This window comes from Aquarana catesbeiana, linkage group LG04, assembly GCF_042186555.1.
Source record: "Aquarana catesbeiana isolate 2022-GZ linkage group LG04, ASM4218655v1, whole genome shotgun sequence".
Taxonomy (NCBI): Eukaryota; Metazoa; Chordata; class Amphibia; order Anura; family Ranidae; genus Aquarana; species Aquarana catesbeiana.
In genome coordinates, this window is record NC_133327.1 from 407,728,175 (window position 1) to 407,753,063 (window position 24,889).

Sequence of the window (24,889 nt, forward strand, 5' to 3'; positions counted from 1 at the left end):
GCTGTGGGGCATGCTGGTCCTTTTCTTCTGCTGCTGACCGTGTTATTGAGCCAGAACATGCAGAAGAGTTGGTGGAGTGGATAACAGAGCCGTCCTCATCCTCCTCATCCTCTGTCACCCAGGCTCAGAGTAGTTTGTTTTCCAATGCAGCTGCCAAAGTGGCCTACTCCACCAAATCCTTGTCCACAGTCATTCTTTCCATAGCCCCACCGTCATGCACGGAGGAGTCCCCAGAATTATTCGACCACAGTGTCGGGTACATGCTGCTGGAGGATGCACAGCGATTTGAAGTCTCCGATGTTGGTTCCCAGGTTGAGGAAGGGAGTAACGTGAGCCTAGAGAAAGAGAGTGCCCAAGAAGGACAAGAAACTGGCAGTCATGTTCCCCCCAGCTGCAGCATACTGCCAAGTTTGCTCCAGTGACGAGGAAGAAGGGGATGATGAGGTCACTGACTGTACTTGGATGCCTGAGGGAAGAGCAGAGGAGGAGGAGGCACAACTCCAACAAGGTAGGATGTCCTCTAGGGGGCAGCTTAAGGGCAGCCACCCTAGTGCATCACACCACAGAGCTTTGCAGGTGCAGGGCACTGCTGACTCCCCGCTGACTTTTAAAAGTTCCTTGGTGTGGGCCTTTTTCAACACAAGTGCAGCAGATGGCACCATTGCTGTTTGCAACCTATGTCTGAAGCGGATCAAGCATGGCCAGAACAGCAGCCACTTGGGCACCACATGCTTGACCAGACATATGAGGACCTGCCATGCAGTCTGTTGGCAGCAGCACTTGAAAGACCCACATCAAAGAAAAAAGCGGACTTCTCCTTGCTCCTCATCTGGGATCTCCAACCCTACTATACCTCCAGCCCTCTCAAAAACCTGCACTGAGAGGAATGAAGGTAAAGCAATAGGTGTCCTATTGTAAGTACTTGCAGCCAATCTGCTAGCAGTACACCACTATTAGGCAAATTTCCCTACCCCAGCTGAACCATAAAAAGAAATTCAGACATCCACATGCTCAGCCTCTAAATGCTAGCTTGGCAAAATTGCTAGCACTGCAACTGCTGCCTTTTCAGCTGGTAGACTCTGCCCCCTTTTATGAATTTGTGGAATGTTCTGTACCTCAGTGGCAAGTTCCAAAACACCATTTCTTTTCATGGAAGGCCATTCCGGCTCTCTACCGGCATGTGGAAGGCAATATTTTGGCCTCGTTGGACAGGGCGGTCAGCAGTAAGGTTCATATTACTGCTGTTCTGGTCCAGCAGGCATGGACAGGGATGTTACCTTTCCTTCATAGCGCACTGGGTAACTTTGATGGCAGCTGGCAAGGATGCAGGACAGGGTTCAGGGTTGTTGGAGCTTGTTCCACCACCACGCCTCCAAAATAGTATTGATGATTCTGCCACAGCTCTCTCCTCCAGCCCCTCCTCTTCTTCTTCCTCTATGGCCTCTTCTGCTGATTTGTCCTCTGAACCAGCGGTGCTCCATAAGCGTTCAAGGGGCTACACAAGCAGTCAGGCTAAAAGATGCCAGGTGGTGCTTGAGTTGGTCTGCTAGGGGACAGGAGCTACACTGGGGCAGAGATTCTGTCAGCTCTGCAGGGGCAGGCTCAGAGGTGGTTGATGCCATGCCAGCTTCAGCCAGGAATGGTTGTATGCGACTAGGGCACCAACCTTCTCTCCACCCTCCGACAGGGACACTTGACCCATGTTCCATGTTTGGCAATTGTCCTGAATTTGGTGGTGCAGCGGTTCTTGAGCAGGAACCAAGGCTTACAGGATCTCCTGAGGCAGGCCAGAAAAGTCTGTGGTCATTTCCGCTGGTCATACAATGCCAGTGCTCAGCTTGCTGACATTGAAAGGGAATGTAACCTGCCCACCAACTGCCTCATTTCTGACAGCCGACCAGGTGGAACTCAATAATGGCAATGCTGCAGCGGCTGCACACACAGCAGAGAGCCATGAATGAGTACCTCTGCGAGTATGGCACCAGGACAGGGTCAGGGGAGCTTTTCTTCTTTTCGCCAGGCCAGTGGCTACTGATCAAGGATGCATGCACTGTCCTGTCAACATTTGAGGAGGCCACAATGATGGTGAGCAGCAACAATGCATGCATCAGTGACACTGTCCCTCTAGTCTTCCTGTTGGAGCACACGCTTCGTAGAATCATGGACAGGGCACTTGAGGCACAACAGTGTGAAGAAGAGGAGGACTTCCTTACCTCTCAAGGCCTCTATTTATCCAGATTGCATTCCTGCGGACCCTCCAAACACACAGGAAGAAGAGGAGGAGGATTGTGTCAGCATGGATGTAGAGGATAACACTCAGCAGCAGTCTTCAAGGGATGGTTTTCAGTCCCCAGAAACCCAAGGAGTTGTACGTGGCTGGGAAGAGGTAGTTATGGATCATGTGATATTTAGTGACCCAGAGGACTCATAATCGAATGCCTCTGCAAAGTTACGCTGCATGGCTTCCCTGATTCTGCAAAGCCTGCGAAAGGACCCTAGGATTAATGGTATCAATGAGAGGGATCATTACTGGCTGACAACCCTTCTTGATCCATGTTACAAGGGTAAGGTTGCAGAACTCATTCTGCTTTCACAGAGGGAGCAGAGGATAAAACATATTCAGGAGACCTTGAAGAAAGGTTCATGCAGAGGGGGCAGGAGGCGGAGCCTAGCAGAGCAGACATGCATTGTTAGAGCTCCACACCGCTGAGGAGAGAAGAGAAGGACAAAGCGGAGCCTGCAGGCTCAAAAGGTATCCATTTGAACCTTTTTTCCACAGGGAACAAACTGTGAAAGTTTGGGCAGGAAATATGGTACTGGGAGGAAACCGTGGCAGAAATAAAAATCACCTCACAAAGAGCTCACAGGCACTCACTGCAGCTGAAGCAGCTCCAGTCACCTCACAAGATACAGCATCAGGGCGCTCTCACAGACAGAAAATGTCACAGCAAGACTCTCCATTTAAGTCAGATACAGAACAAATCCTCTCACAAACTTCTCCACAAGCCTCCTCAGTATCCCCAGTAATATTATTACAATTTGAAAAGATGCTTCATAAGGCTTTAAAACAAACCTCATACCAAATAACAAAAAGCCTAACCAAAGAAATAAGAGAGCTGGGAAACCGCACCGCAGCCTTAGAAATAAAAATGGATGAAATTGAAATTACAACCCAAGAAAATATAACAGAATTGGAACAATTAAAAAAAGAGAATTTAATACTTCAAACTAAGCTCGAAGATTACGAAAATAGAGCCAGACGTTCAAACTTGCGCATAAGGGGAATACCTGAAACTGTGACAGACCTGCAATCTACTATTACTGCTCTATTACAAGAACTAAAGCCAGATATCCCTATTGAACGTTTAGAACTGGACAGAGTACACAGAGCCCTTACAGCCAAAAAGAAAGATGGACCCCCACGTGATATAATCACAAAATTTCATTATTACAGAACGAAAGAACAAATACTAATTGCTGCAAGAGAAAAAAAGGAACTTAATTTTCAAGGACACAATTATCAAATTTTTGCTGACCTATCCCAACTTACTATTACTAAAAGACGATCCATGAAACCCCAACTAATGGAACTGCAACGCCACAACATTATGTATCAATGGGGCTTCCCCTTTTCAGTCAGATTTAACTACCAAGGTACAATTTACAGAAGCAGATCAGCAGATGAGCTACAACAAACCCTTTTAAAATTAAATCTGACAGAACCCACAAGCAGCAACACTCCCACACGCAGAAGAATGGCGTCATCTTCACCTTCAGGCAGCACCCAGAAAATTTCAGAACAAAATGGGAATCATCATTCTCACAAAAGAGGCCGTTATGCCACATCATCCATGGACCAAGAAGATTCAATGGACTGACATCCTAATTCCTGATATCTCTTCATTTATTATACTAAGAGATGGTTCTCTATAAAAAAAACCTATATTTATAATTGAATGTAACTGCATTCTGATAGTCACACACTGTGTGGGATCATGTTACATTCCAGTTATATTTCTTATTACTTCTGATTCATATAGCCTTAGAATATATAAGTGAAATAAGGAAATTCTTGTTCAGTTATATATTATCAGGTAATAACAATAGATTTATTACTTTTTAGGACAAACATGTTCAATAATCCAGAAGTAATGGAAGCTTTTTCTTTCTTTTCTTAAAACAAATATATTATTACCTAACTAGTTCCTAGAATTATGTTTTTGTTTATTCTAATCTGAAGCAATACAACCTCAATTTTATGAGTTAACATATCTAAACAGTTACATATGAATAAAATATGTAATTGTTTACTCTAAAAGGGTTAAAATCCCAAAATAATTCAAACTATCTTCATTAATACCAAAGTTATTAACAGTACTTTTCTAACTGAATTATTTAGCCTAGGGCAAGACTAACCATATACAACCACCCTGGAATAAATCATTTCAACAAAAACTATATTCTGCACTCCAATTAATGAAACATCATTTTGATGTCTTTTGACATAGCACTTCTCTCCTGTAAGCGGAAGATCCGTGTACCCCCATTAGCCCTCCTCATTCTCCCAACCATATTATGTGGGAGTGTGACGAAGGCACTTATTCCCCTGAGAGAGATATTTATTCTCTTTCACGGGTAAATTGTGATTACTTGCAAAAAATAATTTATACAATGTATCATCTAATCTCATATGTTTTTTGTTTACTCTTTACTCCAGAATTCACTGGTTTCTTTTCTATCTATTCATCTCTTCAGTCCACACAGGTTGATCTGCGCAGTCAGCTCTGCATAACAAAAAGTAAGTTAAAACTATTTGATCTATTGCCATGGCACCACTGAATATACTTTCCCTGAATGTTCAGGGAATAAATGTCCCTCAAAAAAGGACCAAAGCCTTCCGTACTTTCCATAACAAGAAGGCTCATATAGTATGCCTCCAAGAAACACACTTCACCAAAGATTCTACTCCAAAATATATTTCTCCTTTTTATCAACAAATTTACACGGCTTCTGCCTGTACCAAGCAAAGGGGAACTCTAATTGCATTTCACCGATCCACACCATTCACCTTATCATCAGAAATTAAAGACCCAGAAGGTAGATACCTGATACTCATGGGTTATATAATGGATACAGCAATCACGGTGATTTCCTACTACGCTCCTAACAAACAACCTACACCATTACTCTCACATATATTACAAGTGATTAATACACACAAAATAGGAACAGTGATAATGTGTGGGGATTCGAACCAGGTCCTCCTCCCATTTCTAGATAAATCACCTTTTACACCATCCAAAATAACCTCTAGATTACCTTTTTCTCAACTTCTTTCCAAATACATTCTGGTAGATTCATGGAGAGAAAGTAACCCAATGAAAAAGAAATTCACTTATTTCTCGCACCCTCATCAAACCTTCACCAGAATAGATCATATTTTTCTAACAATAGGAATGATACCAGAAATTATTGCATCAGATATAATTCCGATTCCGTGGTCTGACCATAATGCAGTATACACTACTATAGCCTCAGCCATACCAAAAGCGCATGACCCAACGTGGTACTTACCGGACATAATGCTCAAACACCCACTACATCAGATGGCCATTGAACAAGCTTTAAAGGAATACATATCAATTAATAACACAACAGACATCTCCCCAATAACACTGTGGGAAGCTCATAAGCCTGTCTTGCGTGGTACAATACAAAGACAAATGGCACTATTTAAACGGGAACGCAAAAATCTAGCAAAAAAACTAGAACTCAATTTTAATGCAGCCTACATATCATTTCAAGATAATCCATCTCAGAGTACAAAATCTCATCTGGAAAAATCTAGATTGGAATACGATCTATTTCTCACTGAGTCAGTTGATAAATCCCTCAAACGCTCCAAACACAATTTTTACATGAATACAAACAAACCAGGTACATATTTGGCTCGGGCATTAAATTCAACTAACAAATCTTTCAAACCAATACGTTTGAAATTATCAAAAAATGTTTACACTTGTAATCCAGTTAAAATAGTCCATAAATTTCACTCACATCTCGCAACTTTATACAAGACAAACAATGAATTTAATCCTACAGAAGCTGAATCCTTCTTCTCAAAAATAACCTTACCTGAGTTATCTCAGAATCAAAAAAGCAGTTTGGATGAGCCTATAACTATAGATGAAGTTGCTAACGCCATAAAAGACCTAAAACTTAACAAAAGACCAGGCCCAGACGGCTACTCGGCTTTATACTATAAAACATTCTCAGAAATACTCTCTCCCATTCTCACTGAAACTTTTAACAAACTTCTAGATGGACATTCTTTTCGGCAAGAAATACTAATGGCAATTGTTTGTATGATCCCAAAACCCCTTTCTGATGATACTTCCTGTGTGAATTATCGGCCTATCTCTCTGTTAAACCTGGATATTAAATTATTAGCAAAAATAATAGCAAAACGCCTCAATAGCATTATAGGAAAATTAATACATAGAGATCAAGTAGGCTTCATGCCAAATAGACAGGCAGGCGATGATATACGCAGGGCAGTGTTATTGGCACATATTGCTAAAAAACGGAAAATCCCTTTATGTTTTCTATCTCTCGATATTAAGAGGGCATTTGACACAGTATCCTGGCAATATATGCAATATTCATTACAAAAATGGGGTTTTGGACCACACTTTTTAACATGGATCAAAGCATTATATAATAAACCCAAAGCCTATATAAAATATGCTGGATACAAATCTGAAGCCTTTAATATCGAAAGAGGTACCCGACAGGGTTGCCCATTATCTCCCTTATTATTTGCCCTTATACTCGAACCCATGGCCCAATACATCAGAACAAACCAAACTATAACTGGCATTGAAGTAGGAGGTATTACACACAAATTATGTATATTTGCAGACGATATATTACTTTTTCTATCATCACCACAGGTCTCTGGTCCTAACTTAATACCAGCTCTTGATGGATTTGCAGCCCTATCCGGCCTTATGATTAATCCTAAGAAATGCCTAGTGCTTAATATTTCACTCACAAACATGGAATTGATCCCAGCTAGGGCTGCACTCCCATTCACATGGGCAGAAAAATCAATCCCATATCTTGGAATTCATTTAACATCATCTCATTCTGACTTATTCTCAACCAATTATCCTCCTGTATTAAGACAGATCACAAATCTAATAAAACAATGGTCGCAACTTCCTTTATCCTGGATAGGGAAGATTAATGCAATCAAAATGACTATTCTACCCAAATTGCTTTATCTATTCAGAGTCCTCCCTATTCCAATTCCTTCCTATTTTTTGAGAATAGTACAAAAAAGAGCAACTTCGTTTATATGGGGCTCTTCTAAACCACGTATACCTATACACACACTACATCTTCCCAAAAATAAAGGAGGCCTGGGATACCCTAATTTTACTAACTACTACAGAGCAGCACATTTGGCCAGTCTGTCCAAATACCATGCAAAACAGGAAATCCCATTATGGGTATTTATAGAGGCTTCAGAAAATGACCCTCTATTAATATCAAATTTATTATGGCTTGATCCTAAAGACCGCTTTAAAATTCATAATCCCATAACTAAACACTTCTTATCTCTCTGGGATAAACTAAAAACCAAATATCAGTTACAATCTCCACACAATCCTCTCCTTTCTTTTATCAGAAATCCGGCCTTTTATCCGGCATGGATCTACCCAAATTCTTTTAAAGCTTGGACAACATCAGGCATTCAGACACTAAATGACTTCATAGCATCTAAATCATTCCTTTCATTCCCATCGCTTAGAGAAAAATATGATCTACCAAACTCTGAGATATTTAGATATCTCCAAATCAAAAATTTCTATACACCATTCCTAAAGGGGGATACACCATTATCCCAATTATCCATTTTTGAATCAATCTGTACAAAAGATCCATTTGCTAAAGGTACAATTTCATCACTTTATCACAATTATATGGAGTAGCAAATCTTAATAGACCCTCTTACGTTCAGAGGTGGGAGGAGGACCTGGGACGAACTTTAGAAGACACGGACTGGTCTAATATATGGCTCACATCTAAGTCATCTTCACCCAACATCTTAGCACTGGAGACAAATTATAAAGTCCTAACTCGCTGGTACCTTGTACCCGCTAGAGTGGCAAAATATTCACCTAATACCTCAACTCTTTGTTTTCGAGGATGCCCAGAAATAGGCACATATTTACACATATGGTGGACGTGCCCAGTAATCCAAACCTTCTGGAAGGAAGTCTTCGTGATTGCATCTAAAATATTTAAAAAAATAATACAACCAGATCCATATTTAACTTTACTTAATCTAAAACCGGAATGGTTAACACTCTCTCAATTCAAACTTATGATCCAACTAATAACGGCTGCAAAACAAACAGTGGCCAAGGCATGGAAATCTCCTACATTGGTACTAGCAGAAACAATTCACAGAATGAATAATACAATGTCCCATGCTAAGATGGTAGCCATCGATCAAAATCAAATTCCAAAATTTGAAAAACTTTGGCATCCTTGGATAAAACAACAGTTCCTGTCAAATTTCAATGACTCTGTCCTGTTGCCATGGTAACAGATTAAATGACTTACAGAGACACCCATTCTAAGGCTTCAAAGAGAACTAAAAAGAATAATAAACTGACGAGCGGGACAACCTTGTGGACCATGCCTCTACCTTTCAACCCTTTTTCTTCTTTCTCTTTCCTTTTCTCCACCTTACGATTAAAGCTCATTATCAGAATTTATTTGACCTATATTCACTCTACTTGTAAACAATATGTATAGTAGGTATAAATCATTTAAATACCTACAAAAGTAACTAAGGAAATGATATATATCTTTAATTTAGGTTTACGTGAACCCAATGTTTAATATTTGAAATTTCATTATATTTACCTATATAAACCCTACTGTAAAACAATGAGCTTATTTTATAGATCCTTGTAAACTTACTTTATGTATCTTTATGTATCTTTATAACATTGTATACTCAATAAACTTCTTTTGACAAGGAAGAAAGGTTCATGCAAAGCATTTCCAGACCTTGGGAGGTTACAATTTCCTGGTGCTGGACAACGTGTTGCTGAGGCTATGTTCAGTCAGAGGAAGAGTGGTGGAGAAGGTGGCCGGCTGACCGATGCCTTTAAACAATTTTTCAGTCCTCAGTGCCAAGGTCTGATCGGTTCAAGCAACCATCGCCAGTGTCTGCATTACATGGTGCAGGAATATCTAGGGGCAAGAGCAGATTTGGAGTTCTTTCCAACAGAGCATCCACTGGGTTACTGGGTCTTGAGGATGGACCACTGGCCAGAACTTGCTCAATATGCAATTGAGTTACTTGCCTGTCCTGCATCCAGTGTGCTGAACGCACATTCAGTGCTGCTGGAGGGATTGTAGCGGATCAAAGAGTGTGCCTGTATACAGACTCCATTGATAGGCTCACATTCATAAAAATGAATCAGTCTTGGATGAGTAGCTATCAAGCACCTGATGCTGATGTAACTGATTGAATTTGCTATGGATCTGGGATCCCTTGAAGACTGCCTATGCTGACTATCCTATTCCTCCTCAATTTTGATTATGCTATCTTCCAACAATATTTTTGGTTTAGGGCACCGCCACCCAAGGCCCAATTTTTCTGCCTCTGTTTAACAGGGGCATGTAAATACAATTTTTGATACAATATTTAAACGCAGGGCCCATTCCTGCTCCCAACAAGAGTATCTGTGAGGGGTTACAGTGTTGTGGCATCATCACCACCACACAAGGCCCAATTTTTCTGCCCCTGTTTAACAGGGGCATGTAATTACAATTTTTGACATAATATTTCAATGCAGGGCCCATTCCTGCGCCCAACAAGAGTAACTGTGAGGGCTTACAGTGTTCTGGTACCACCAACTCCTAAGGCCCAATTTTCTGCAGAATATATATGGCAGGCTGTATAGTATATATACTGCTGTATATAGTGCCTGGGGGCCCCCCACGCCATTTTTTTTTTAAAATTGGGTACGGGGTTTCCCTTAATATCCATACCAGACCTGAAGGGCTTGGTATGGATTTTGGAGGTAACATCCATGCCATTTTTTTTTAGTAATTTTGGTATTTTTATCTATATTGCCGGGATCCAACAATACATTACAGCCGCGAGCAGTTTTAAATGCCATTTTTTCTTTTAGAAATGTCATTTTGCTGTGTCACTGTTATAAACATGGGAAAGATGTGCTACTTTACGGGCATACTAAGGACACCCCCTAGGCATGATATTTAAAGGAATATTTAATTTCTATTGTTTCACTTTAAGCATTATTAAAATCACTGCTCCCGAAAAAAAGGTACGTTTTTAAAACTTTTTTTTGCATTGATACATGTCCCCTGGGGCAGGACCCAGGTCCCCAAACACTTTTTATATCAATAACTTGCATATAAGCCTTTAAAATTAGCACTTTTGATTATTCATGTTCGTGTCCCATAGACTTTAACGGTGTTCGCGTGTTCAAACAAATTTTTTGCCTGTTCGCAAGTTCTGGTGCGAACCGAACAGGGGGTGTTCGGCTCATCCCTAGTCCGTACTATGTGATTATTTATGCTGCAGTCCCTATTATAGTAATAGGCAGCTATAAAATCCCTACATTGCAAAAAAATTACCAGTTACACTCACCGGTACTTCTTGTTCATCGTCTCAGGTGTGCCATCCTGGAAGATGACTGGAGAAAATTACCAGTTACACTTACCGGTAACAGGTTTTCTAGGAAATCTTCCAGCACACCAGAGATGACGAGTCCCATGTGACAGGAAACACAATCAATAATAAGGTTTAAAAGGCCCCTCCCTCCCCTCTGTCCCTCAGTTATGACAAAGTATACACCCACACTGGTGCCAGAGGGTACAATCTGTGAAAAAAACACACCACCAACAATTAGGGTTAGGAAAGTAGGCCTGCCGTCCTGGAAGATTTCCTAGAAAACCCATTAATTTTCTCCAGTCATCTTCCAGGATGACCCGGGTCCCCAAACACTTTTTATGGCAATAACTTGCATATAAGCCTTGAAAATTAGCACTTTTGATTTTTCACGTTCGTGTCCCATAGACTTTAACGCATGTTTGAACAAATTTTTTGCCTGTTTGCATGTTCTGCTGCGAACCAAACCAGGGGGTGTTCGGCTCATCCCTTATTTTCACTAGCTATAAGCCATAATCATGAACATTAAAAGAAATAAATGCTTGAAATATATCACTCTGTGTAAAGCATCCATGTAAAATATATGAGTTTCACTTTTTTAATTTAATTGCTGAAATAATTATTTTTCGATGAAATTCTAATTTTATGAGCTATGTATATACAGTAATACAGTATATATATATATATATATATATATATATATATATATATATATATACACACACACAACGGGCCTATGCAGGTCTTTGGTTTTTGCTGTTCAACTACTTTGCGAACCCCTGCAATCAGTAGGGGAAGCATTAATTTGTATAGTGGTTTTATTGACAGTGATTTCAAGCAGTCATGTAGCGTGTCCCCAGTCTCTGAAATTCTCCTGCAGTGAAAATAAGTGAATACTTGAAGGTCCATAGCCTGGCCACAGGTTCACTTTAAAAGGAAACAAAACACTGTTTACTGTTTTGCATAAATCTTTACATGACTGTGATCCATTCAATGCAAATATTGGTACACATGGTAGCAGCCATATTTTCTTAGTACAGTCTGTTTTTTGGTTAGTAATGCTAAACAGGGACTCTTGAACCTCTTAATATTAAATTTAAAGGTCAAGTCTGCTCTGACCAGAAACATTCTATAAGACTATCTTAGCAGTCCTTTTTAAGGGTTACTAATCACAACCCTTAAGCTGGCCATACATGGATGGAAATTCATCAGGCCCAGTGGGGACCGTACAAAGTTTGATTCAGGTATGTAGACAGTGGTTGTACAGAAGGCGATCTACCAACTGACTTTTGTGCAACCATCCCGTCAGGTTTTTCAAGATCGATCAGTGCTACTGGCTATAGCCGGCATCAGTGATCACTGTATTCTGACAGCTGATAAGTCTCCTCGCTGTCAGAATGCAATGTATTGTAGGAATAAATCACCTCTAATGTTGGATGCCCTCCGTGTGTAGATGTGGCACCATTATGTAAAACTATTAGTTTTGTTTCTTACATTTTAGAATGGGGTGCCTTGAGATTGTGTAGGGTGCCATGACTGAAAAAGGGTCGAGAAACACTTGTATAGAACATGTAACTGCAATCCCCTGCCCCAGATCAGGGCAGGGCCATGGATAAGAGTGTACCACTTTTCCTCTTGTACAGGGCCTGGGCCAACAGAGTGGCCCAGGCAGCAGGGTGAATTGGATGTGGGCAGGAAGGGTGATTGGCACAACGGGGGGGGGTAATTACTGGAACTGATCCCCTGTATGGCTTTCTCTACAGCTGCTGAAAACTGGCTTCTTCTCCTCTCCCTGCCGCCTGCTTTCACCTGCTGCAAAAAGAACCATACAGGGGATCCGTTCCAGTAATTGCCCCCTGCTTCCCAGGCCACCCTGTGCACCCCCCACCTCACCACCACATTGCTGCCCGCTTCCCTCCTCTCCTTCCCGCCAGTAGCTGCAAGCATACAATAGGATCCTTCAGAATGGAGAGTGGGGAGAAGGATCCAATAAATATGTCATATTTACCAGCCTCTTTCCTGAATGAACACAATGAGTGATTGGTACTGATCACTCACTGTGTTCATTCATAACTGAAGCATAGTAAACTATGCTTATTTGGGGGGGGGGGGGGGGGGCAGTATGCTTGGCTGAATGGGGCCGCGTTGTTTCTAACAGCAGCCCTGAGTCAAGGGTGTGCATACCCTAAATGGGGAGAGGTGCACAGAGCTGTATTGTGTTACTGTGTTTACTGTCCTTAATGTCAAACAATTCAAGTTTGAATAAATATGCACTTTTTTGTAAACTTACTTGGTGGACATAGGTTATGTGCCTTACATTAAATTGACTACAGTCTACAGGACTACAGTCAAATACAGTCAAAACTGAAATTAATGTTTTACAATTGACTGCCCTGCTACTTACATTTCTGCTGATGGAAATACCTTCTTTGGAATAGAGATATTCTCTCCCATATGCCCGTCAACTGATATCTTTAAACATGCAGACATAAGGCAGGTAATGGAAATTTATTAAAACTGTAGCAGGAAGAATCTGGAGCAGCTGTGCATAGTACCCAGCTTCTATATTCAGGTTTTTCAGTTATGTTTTTTTTTTTTAAATGAAAGTTGGAAGCTGATTGGCTGTAATGCACAGCTGCTCCAAATTCTGCCTGCTCTAGTCTTTCCCTTCAGTATGTTCCCTGGTTGAAGCATCACTCTACCTTTGGTCCTACAAACACACATTAATGGGTCAGATCATTTGACAGGAGGCTCAGTCATGCTTAGAACCCGAGTTTGTTAATCCCTTGATGTAGAAGGTGAAACAAAGCTTAACGCCTGAACTTTAGAAAAACTTTAGTAAAACTGTACACATTTGCAATCACTTTGTGTATCTAGGTGATTTTTTTTTTCAGGACAAACTGAGTGTTACATTTTAGTAGATATCTTCTAATTTTTGTGTTATTATAAAAGGAAAACTGTCCCAAAATAAAAAAAAGTGACACCTATGTATTTATTGCCATTATCTTGAACTACCACCAAAAACAACCCAAACCAAATTCTCCTTCACATAATGTGCATTGGGATACCAGATATGTGTTCATTATTTGTTGTTTGTACCCGTAGTAGGGTCTAGAAATAGTAGTGCGCATTTCATAAGCTTTCCAATTATGCGATTACTGTGATTATCTGTCACATTGTCCATGTGATAGGGCATTGTGACGGCCAATCACTACGGCTCCCAATCATCCCACAAAAACAGCAATGCCTTCAACGCAGCATGTTGGAAAAGGACAGGCTTTTTTTACTGTGCCTGATTTGTATTGATGCACCTTTAATACACTTAACCTGAAAATTAGGCTAGACTTCAAAGGACCACTACAGCAAAAAATATTGTATTCTAGTAACTGTGTGGTGTAAGAGTCCATTCATAATTGTGTGATTTGTCTTGCGACTTTGGACATCGTCACATGACAAATTATACAACTTTTTTTTACTTAAAGTCACTGTGATTTTGAAAAGGTGCCTGCACTACTCTGGTGCGAATTTTGATGCAACTTTGATCCATAGCAGTGGTGGCCACTTCATTAGGGGCACGGGGCATCGCCCCCCTAATCCATGTGCCCGGCCCCTAATCTATATGCAGGGTGCAGGACGCATGGATTTCAATGTTTTTTTTTCTTTTTTGAAGCACATGATTAGAGCCTGATGCTGTAATTGGCTTCATAAATGGGTGGGCTCACCCAATTGTGGCACAATAGCGAATTAATATTCACTATTGTCTTCCTGTTTCTCCTCCTGGCCAATCAGGAAACAGGTCCTGAGACCCGATTGGCCAAGAGGAGAAGTGACCGTATTGGCTGGTACCGGGGGAGGATGTACGGGGAGATCCAGGAGATGGCCGTCCTCATCGGAGCGATCTCTCAGTGTTCTGCATTGGGACGCGTACACATACAAGCCAGAGAGGATATACGGGGAAATCCGGGAGATGGCCACCCTCATCAGAGCCCAACCATGGTTGTACCACCCATGGGTAGGGTTGCCACCTGTCCGGGATTCACCCGGACAGTACGGGTTTTGAAACATGCGCCCAGGTCTCTGCCTGCCTGAGACCCGGGCACATTATTCATTTCAGACCCGTGGCTCCCTGTGCCAAAGCTGTGTCATCAGTGCGGCCGTGGAGTTCGGGTCCGTAGCGCCGCCTTAGCGCTGCTTGATTTCTGCAACTGCTCAGCTGTCTGAGTGCAGGACGGAGTCGGGACACAGAGGCGGAGACTCCATGTTACCGGCCGGGTGCTCTCCTCCAATCCTCTGGCTGCCAGCAGAAGGGACAAGGAGGTGGGCGGAGCCTCCCCATTCCTGCTGGAATGTGTGCACAGATCGCGCTGGGACTGGAGCCCAGCTTGTAAGGTAAGTTTTTACCATCCATGTCAGGATTTCAAAGTACTCTCACCTCTCCCCCCCACCATACACTATACATACATATATACATACACCTCCCCTCCCCCCACCATACACTATACATACATACATACACCCCCTCCCCCCACCATACACTATACATACACCCCCCCTCCCCCACCATACACTATACATACATATATACATACACACCCCTCCCCCCACCATACACTATACAAACATATATAATACACCCCCCCTCCCCCCACCATACACTATACATACATATATACATACCCCCCTCCCCCCGCCATACACTATACAAACATATATACGTACACCCCCTCCCCCCACCATACACTATATATACAGTTCTGCCGGCCCCCTCCCATATACCATCCATCCATATAGTTCTCTCTCTCCTCATACACCATCCATATATACAGTCCTCCCCATATACACAGTCCCCCCCCATATATACAGTCCTCTCCCCATACACCATCCATATATACAGTCCCCCCCATATACACAGTCCCCCCCATATATACAGTCCTTTCCCCATACACCATCCATATATACAGTCCCCCCCCATATACACAGTCCTCCCCCCATACACCATCCATATATACAGTGCCCCCCATATATACAGTTCTCCACCCCCCCATATACCATCTATAGATACAGTTCTCATCGGGTGACACGGTCCACTGCTCTACTGACACCGTCCACTGCCCTACTGACACCGTCCTCTGCCCTACTGACACCGTCCACTGCCCTACTGACACCGTCCACTGCTCTACTGACACCGTCCACTGTTCTACTGACACCGTCCACTGCTCTACTGACACCGTCCACTGCCCTACTGACACCGTCCACTGCCCTACTGACACCGTCCACTGCTCTACTGACACCGTCCACTGCTCTACTGACACCATCTTCTGCCCTACTGACACCGCCCACTGCCCTACTGATACCGTCCTCTGCTCTACTGACACCGTCCACTGCTCTACTGACACCATCCACTCTACTGACACCGTCCACTGCTCTACTGACACCGTCCACTGCCCTACTGACACCATCCACTGCCCTACTGACACCATCCACTCTACTGACACCATCCACTGCCCTACTGATACCGTCCTCTGCTCTACTGACATCGTCCACTGCCCTACTGATACCATCCTCTGCCCTACTGACACCGTCCACTGCCCTACTGACACCATCCACTGCCCTACTGACGCCATCCACTGCCCTACTGACACCATCCACTGCTCTACTGACACCGTCCACTGCCCTACTGACACCATCCACTGCCCTACTGACACCATCCACTGCCCTACTGACACCATCCACTGCCCTACTGACACCATCCACTCTACTGACACCATCCACTGCCCTACTGATACCGTCCTCTGCTCTACTGACATCGTCCACTGCCCTACTGATACCATCCTCTGCCCTACTGACACCGTCCACTGCCCTACTGACACCATCCACTGCCCTACTGACGCCATCCACTGCCCTACTGACACCATCCACTGCTCTACTGACACCGTCCACTGCCCTACTGACACCATCCACTGCCCTACTGACACCATCCACTGCCCTACTGACACCATCCACTGCCCTTCTGACACCATCCACTGCCCTTCTGACACCGTCCACTGCCCTACTGACACCGTCCACTGCCCTACTGACACCGTCCACTGCTCTACTGACTCCACTGCTCTACTGACACCGTCCACTGCTCTACTGACACCGTCCACTGCTCTACTGATACCGTCCACTGCTCTACTGACACCATCCACTGCGCTACTGGCTGACAGTGTCCGCTTTTAGGGTAGGCTATTTTCATATTTTAACTGACATTTCTTTTATTAATCGAATCATATTTTATGGGTACACTAATGCTTTTGTTTTATTTAACCATGCCCCTTTAAGTCCCCCCCCCACTGTTAATGCAATTGGGCCACAGCCACTATTCACTGTAGCACACCTCATTACTACTCTCTTTGGGTAACCCAAGGTATTTTACAATCATATAGCATGTACTACAAAAAAATTGCCATGCGCCGCAAAAGTGTTCGGGTTTGGCTTGAAGAAAAGGTGGCAACCCTACCCATGGGGGAGGGGGGCTGGAGGGGGGTTTGGGTGGTTTGTTTGCCGCCCATCCAACCCCCCCCTCCCCCCGGCTGGAGCACCAGCCGCCACTGACCATAGAATGTAAAGTCAAATCAAAATCACACCAAAAGTAGCAAAGTCACGCTCCAAAGTCACACTGGAGATCGTGCAACTTTGGAGACTCGCTAATGTGAAAGGAGCCAAAAAGTGGAACTCCATACTAAAGTACAACATAATATGCGAATTGCCACAGTTGTTTAAAATAAATATAAAAAAAAACAGCAACACATACCGTATGTGTGGCAGCATAAAGTAAATCTCACCTCTGTGTTGCCAAATATGTGTATAGTCCTTGGGAAGGGGTTAAATGTTGAGATTATGTAAGGCCTAAGAATTTTATAATCTTAGTATGTAAAAGACCTCAACGGTTGGCTTCAGTAAAGAGGAGAGATTGCCAACAACTGCTTCAATGCCTATGCGGTGACGTCAGCCATAGAATTACTATAAGGCATCCGTTGTCAGTGATCTCTCCTCTACACTGAAGCTAGCACTGGGAGCCAATCATGTGACTGGACCGGAGCGCCCTCAGAATAGGTAAGTATAGACAACTTTCCTTTACAGGGTAGTTAGTATAGGGTTTAGAATGTGCGTAGGAGCAGGTTTGAGCTTATATAGTATTTTACTGGACTTCTAGTTTAACCGCTTCCGGACCAGCCACCGCAGTTTTACTGCGGCAGACTGGCTCCCCTGCGTGAAATCACGTTAGTGTACGTGATCTCGCAGGGACCGGATAGCAGGCGCGCGCCTGCCCCCTGCACAGCGGGGGTGCCGATGCACGTGGCCGACGGTCACGATGACCACTGGCCACGAGTGATCGTGACCAGGAGACACAGAACAGGGACGAGTGTGTGTACACACACTTCCCTGTTCTGTTCTGATAGGAGTGACAGATCGCGTGTTTCTATTAGCAAGGAACCACGATCTATCACTTACTGTAGTTAGTCCCTCCCCCTTCAGTTTCGAATCACCTCCCAGGAAACACAGTTAACCCCTTCACCGCCCCCTAGTGTTAACTCCTTCACTGCCAGTGACATTTTTACAGTAATCAATGCATTTTTAATCACACTGATCGCTGTATTAATGCCAATGGTTCCAAAAATGTGTAAAAATTGTCCGATGTGTCCGCTATAATGTCGCAGTCATGATAAAATTTGCAGATCGCCGCCATTACTAGTAAAAAAAAAAAAAAATAATAAAAATGCTATAAATCTATCCCCTATTTTGTAGATGTTATAACTTTTGCGCAAACCAATCAATATACACTTATTGTGATTTTTTTTTACCAAAAATATGTAGAAGAATACATATCGGCCTAAACTGAGGAAAAAAATTGTTTTTTTATATATTTTTGGGGATATTTATTATAGCAAAAAGTAAAAAATAATGTCTTTTTTTCAAAATTGTCACTCTTTTTTTGTTTATAGCGCAAAAAATAAAAACCTCAGAGGCGATCAAATACCAGCAAAAGAAAGCTCTATTTGTGGGAAAAAAGGACATCAATTTTGTTTGGGTACAACGTCGCACGACCGTGCACTTGTCAGTTAAAGCGAGACAGTGCCGAATCGCAAAAAGTGCTCTGGTCAGGAAGGGGGTAAATTCTTCCGAGGCTGAAGCGGTTAACTACTGTTCAATAGGGCTGGTAGGAACTTTAAAAAAAACTCTCAGCAGATCTTAGTTTCTAAAACAAAAAATGTAAATCAAGGGTCAGTCCACCCCAAAATGTATATTTCAGGTTTTGGTAAAAGCTACAGAATGAAATGACCTGGCAATTTATTATATCTCTTTGGGGCTCTATTGGTGAAATCTTCATATTCTATTGTTGGATCTTCATACTTGTTTTAAGCATCATGAGGAGTATTCACTCTCCCTGTTAAATTTTTTATTTATTTTTTTGCTATGAAAATGGCAACAGGACATGCTAAAACACAAAAAGAGGACAAGTGGACAAGTACATAACTGGAAATTACAGTAAGAAGGTCTAAAGTTTAGGGTAGCAAAACTGGTTGTGGACGGATTCATTTATGACTAAATGATTACTTTGGTATACAGTATTTATAGCAGGATGTTATTAAAAGCTTTTTGGAGGATAAAAAATTGTAATTGTTATATTCTGGCCTTATTACCCATAAAAAATAAAAACAAGTTGTTTTTTTATGATAAATAAGTGATTTACTTGGAAAGACTGGTGTAACTTAAACAAAGAAATATTTATTCTATTTCCTCTGTACAGAATTTGCCAATAGTTTTTTCCAGATTGAGTACAGACGCAGTCTTGGCATTGTTAAATGACCTCATTTTGAAAACCACAGTGTCTTCATACTGTGAATCTCCACAGGACTGGATACTATTTAAGAGGACATGAGGAGTCATTTTATTTTTAAATCAGGATCCAACTGTATTCCTTTGTAAATTTTCAAGCAAAATATGTGCACATTTTTATTAGGTGTGTGCTGGCCAGTACATATAGTAGCTGGGTTGCTTTGATTTACTTGAACATGCTGTTCTTTTCTGGAATGCATTGCCTAATGATGATTAGTTTTGTTGATCCTTGCTAGTAATTAGATGTTCATCCTTCAGAAAAACTGGCGCTTCAAAAATTAGCTGCCCTTTTCCCCATTACCCAAGTAATTAGAATTTATTTGATTTTGTTGCACTTACACTCGAAAACATATAATTAAAGTGAATGATACTGAGCGCTAGTGCTTAGTTAGTAGAAATACAATTATTTTAGTCATTCCCCTGATTACGGATGGTGACATTAATTACCACTGAATAAAGGCATCTGATAATTCCTCTTTTATTACAGTGCACCGTATGGTCAAATTAGTGGCAGAAAAGATTCCCTCAATTTCACCCGTGACTTGGCTATTTTTCAGAAAGATTAGCTAATTGTTATGACATATATACTCATGGCAGCAGTCTCTCTAATATTGAGCTGTTTGACAAGCCAATGTAGCAGCACAGTGTTAACTCTGATAGAATGCATAGTGAATTGTTTAATAATCAGATGTAATTAAAATTCACCTCTTTCCCGGCTAAGGGAATGTTTTTTGACACCAACTTGCCTCACATAGCAAAATCCCGTGCTGCCCAAATGACAGCAATTGAGGAGGCTGGTATAAGTCTGCTTTTATTAAAGTCTTATAAAACCCCAGCTCAGTATTTGATTTCATTTTATTTTATGTAATGCCACTCCTACACTTTACAAAATCACTTAGTTATAAGATTCTGGTCATTTCAGGCCACGTTCTTATACTTCTTCTTTTGTGGCTTGTTATAGTTTATGTCAACCCTCTTCTCACTCTGCTCTCAACATTTTCACCATTACAATGTGTGCACATAGCAGACTGGCTTCTAGTGCTGACCCTCCTTTGAGGCAGTGTTGCCAACCTACCAGACTGAAATTTACTGACACAACGCCCAAAATTTACTGGCACAGCCAAGTTTTTAGCTATAAGTAAGCATCTCTGAATGTGAAACGCGTTAGCTTTTTAAACCCGGTTTGTCCACCTTATGTTTTGCCTTTTTGGATTTTAATTATTTTTCAAATAAAGATGTTTCTGCAAGGAGTGCGGCAGTCCAGGACTTTTTTCTCCATTTCTACAGCCAAGTTTTTACTGGCATTTCCAAAAATTACAAAATTACAGTTTTAAATGCAAATTTAAGTATTTGGGCTACAAACAAGTACACTACGCAATTGCAATGTGATTTAAGGTTTATATTAAGGCAAAAAAAACATATTTCCCATTTTATTTTCGATATAGTAAGTAAGTAGCTCAGGGACAGGACTCAGGAGAGCAAGAAATTAGAATGGTCAGGTGCATACACATGAAATTGACTCTCACAGTGACACTGGCAGCAGTATACAGCAGCACAGATGATGATGCCACGTCACCGACACGACACATTTCCTCCTGAGTCACAGTGACAGTCTCTCTCCACGCCAGGTGGTCCCTTCAGTCCACTCTAGTCAAAAACAGCACTGACAGTCCTGCTCCTGGCTGGCCTTGTTCTTGTTCTGCAGACTTGCACGCTAGGGATGGGCAAACACGAACATTATGCGGTGTTCGGGGCAAATTCGAAAGCCGCCGGAACACTGTTAAAGTCTATGGGACACTAACATCAAAAATCAAAAGTGCTAATTTTAAAGGCTTATATGCAAGTTATTGTCATAAAAAGTGTTTGGGGACCTGGGTCCTGCCCCAGGGGACATGTATCAATGCAAAAACATTTTTTTAAAACAGACGTTTTTTCGGGAGCAGTGATTTTTTTAATGCTTAAAGTGAAACAATAAAAATGAAATATTCCTTTAAATATCATGCCTGGGGGTGTCTATAGTATGCCTGTAAAGTGGCATATTTTTCCTGTGTTTAGAACAGTACCGCATAAAAATGACATTGCTAAAGGAAAAATCGTAATTTAAAACTGATCGCGGATGTAATGAATTGTCGAGTCTCGGCAATATAGATAAAAGTCATTGAAAAAAACGGCATGGGGACCCCCCCCCCAGTCTATTACCAGGCCCTTTGGGTCTGGTATGGAAATTAAGGGGAACCCTGTGCCAAATTTTTTAAAAAATGGCGTAGGGGTCTCACCAAAATCCATACCAGACCCTTATCCGAGCACACAACCTGGTAGGCTGCAGGAAAAGAGGGGGAACAGTATACAAAACACATCTTCATTTTGGGTGGAGGCAAGCACTCCCAGTTTATTCCGGCCAGCTTCTGATTTCTTTCAGGCATTCAGAAAGGGAGGTTTTCTGGTGGTCCCCAAGATATTCACTATTTTTATCCATAAAGAGCAAAAGTTATTTTGTGAAATTCCCTAAATAATCACTTCTAAGAAGAATTTGTCAAAGGTACTATAAGACCATTAAACAGCCTGGGCCAGGACCTTTAACTGAACATTAGGCTGATATTTAAAAAAACACCAATTAATGCAGCTCTACATTCAGTATAAAAATATGAAACAACTTGTACAAGTTGTATAAGTACAGGAATTTGTCCTGATATCAGCCTCCCCTGTACAGTAGAGCATAAACTGCTCAAACCAGTGTTGCCAACCATCAGTATTTTACTGGCAGCCAGTAAAAAATGGGCAAAGGTTTCCAGTAAAAAATATGTCAGTGGCATCGGCCAAGACCATCTGAGTGTCTTCTTCTGCTACAGTGCGTTCGGGTGGCGCCAGTGGGGAATGGGTCTGGCGGAGGCAGTGTCTGGGTGTGTTGTTTGATGTCATGGTGCAAGGGAGCAGCTGGAGCCACGTGTGCAATAAGGATGAGCCGAACACGCCCCCCCGGTTTAGTTCGCACCAGAACATCCGAACAGGCAAAAAATTCTGAAGAACACACGAACACTGTTAAAGTCTATGGGACACGAATATGAAAAATCAAAAGTGCTAATTTTAAAGGCTTATATGCAAGTTATTGTCATAAAAAGTGTTTGGGGACCTGGGTCCTGCCCCAGGGGACATGTATCAATGCAAAAATTTTTTTTTAAAACTGCAGTTTTTTTGGGAGCAGTGATTTTTTTAATGCTTAAAGTGAAACAATAAAAATGAAATATTCCTTTAAATATCGTGCCTGGGGGGGTGTCTATAGTATGCCTGTAAAGTGGTGCAGTTTTCCTGTGTTTAGAACAGTACTACAGCAAAATTACATTTCTAAAGGAAAAAAGTAATTTAAAAGTGATCGCTGATTGCTGTAATGAATTGTCGAGTCTCAGCAATATAGATAAAACTCATTGAAAAAAACAGCATAGGGTCCCCCCCAGTCCTTTACCAGGCCCTTTGGGTCTGGTATGAATATTAAGGGGAACCCCGAACCAAAAATGTAAAAATAAATAGTGTGGGGGTCCCCCCAAAATCCGTACCAGGCCCTTCAGGTCTGATATGGAAATTAAGGGTAACCCTGTTCCAAATTAAAAAAAAAATGGCATAGGGGTCCCCCCCAAAATCCATACCAGACCATTTTAAGGGGAACCCCCCCTGAATCGTACCAGGCCACATGCCCTCAACATGGGGAGGGTGCTTTGGGGTCTGACCCCAAAGCACCTTGTCCCCATGTTGATGGAGACAAGGGCCTCATCCCCACAACCCTTACCCGGTAGTTGTGGGGGTATGCGCGTGGGGGGCTTATCAGAATCTGGAAGCCCCCTTTAACAAGGGGACCCCCAGATCCCGCCCCCCCATGTGAATTGGTAATGGGTACATTGTACCAAAAAAGTGTCAAAAATGGTAAAAAAGACAAGAGACAGCTTGGGCCAGCCCTTTATTAAAAGATGAAACAATAAAAATGTCCAGCGATGTCCATTCATCTTCTATCACTCTGCTGACGAGACGAAAAAAGAAAGAAAAAAAACGCAACACCTCCGCCTCCATGGGAGGTTCCTGGGGGCTTCCCTGTGGTGTCCGAGGGGGCGGGGTCACCCGTTTACATCCCCGGGTGGCCCCGCCCTCAGCTATATAACAGCTGTCACCAATGGGAAGCGTCACTCGGCAGGAGCCTCCCATGGAGGCGGAGGTGTTGCTTTTTTTTTCAGGTCGTCGGCGGCGTGATAGAAGATGAGTCCAAAAAAAAAGAGGGGATCCAGAAACTACAGGATATTCATGCCAGAAACTACACCAAGCCAACAGCAGGCAGTTTCTTCCTTCATTATAAGAGCTACCACCATCCCCAATGGCTCAATAATATACCCAAAAGCCAGTTTAGTAGGCTTAAAAAGAATTGTACCAGAAGTATGGACTATGACACCCAGAGTAAGCTGTTAAAAGATATATTTCTTGAAAAGGGTTTTCCAGCTGATATTGTGGAATCAGCTTACTCTCATTACATAGATACATCTTCTTTACCACGTCTCCCCATCCAGACAAACATAAATAAGGACGAACTATGCTTTATCACCCAATTCCATTCTTGTCACAAATAGAAGGAAAATATTGTGCGTAGACACTGGTCTTTGCTCCTACAAGACCAGCATCTCCTCCCTACCCTGTCCAATAAGCCTAAATTTGCTTATAGAAAAGCACCTAACATCAAAAGCAAGGTGGAACCTAGTAAATTGAGAAAGAAACCACCAACTCCAGGTCATTCCCTTCCAACTTTTTTTAGCCATTACAGGCATGTATCAATGTTGAAAACCCTTGTGCAAGACTTGCCGTTTTGTCAAACATGGCCAGAAGGCTTTCTGTGTGAAAGGAAAAACATATGCTCTCAAGGGCTTTAACACATGTTCAACCGACCGTGTAGTTTACGGTTTGACATGCCCCTGCTGCCTTTTCTACGTAGGGTGAACTATAAGGCCACTACGGAAGCGCTTCGGCGAACATCACCGTTTCATCACTGAGGGACTGGACACCCACAGTGTCCCTTGGCATTTCCTTGAGTACCATAACAAATTTCTTGATGGTTTGAGAGTTTGGGTTATTGAGGCAAAGCCTAGAGACTTCCCTCCCACTGAGCGCTTCCATAAGCTCTGTCAAACAGAATTGTACTGGATTTTCTCTTTGAACCTATAGGCACCTGGAGAGTTAAACAAGGATTTTGAGATTAGTGTGTTACTCTAGTATTGTTTCCCTTTTTCCCCTGACAATGACTATGTAACATAC

The 24,889-nt window shown here is 42.3% G+C and overlaps 1 protein-coding gene across 2 annotated transcripts in view; it reads left to right on the plus strand.

Moving 5' to 3' along the window:
* Window positions 1-24,889, plus strand: part of LOC141140271 (enoyl-[acyl-carrier-protein] reductase, mitochondrial-like) — a 163,700-nt gene that overhangs the window by 16,616 nt on the left and 122,195 nt on the right. The window lies entirely within an intron of this gene.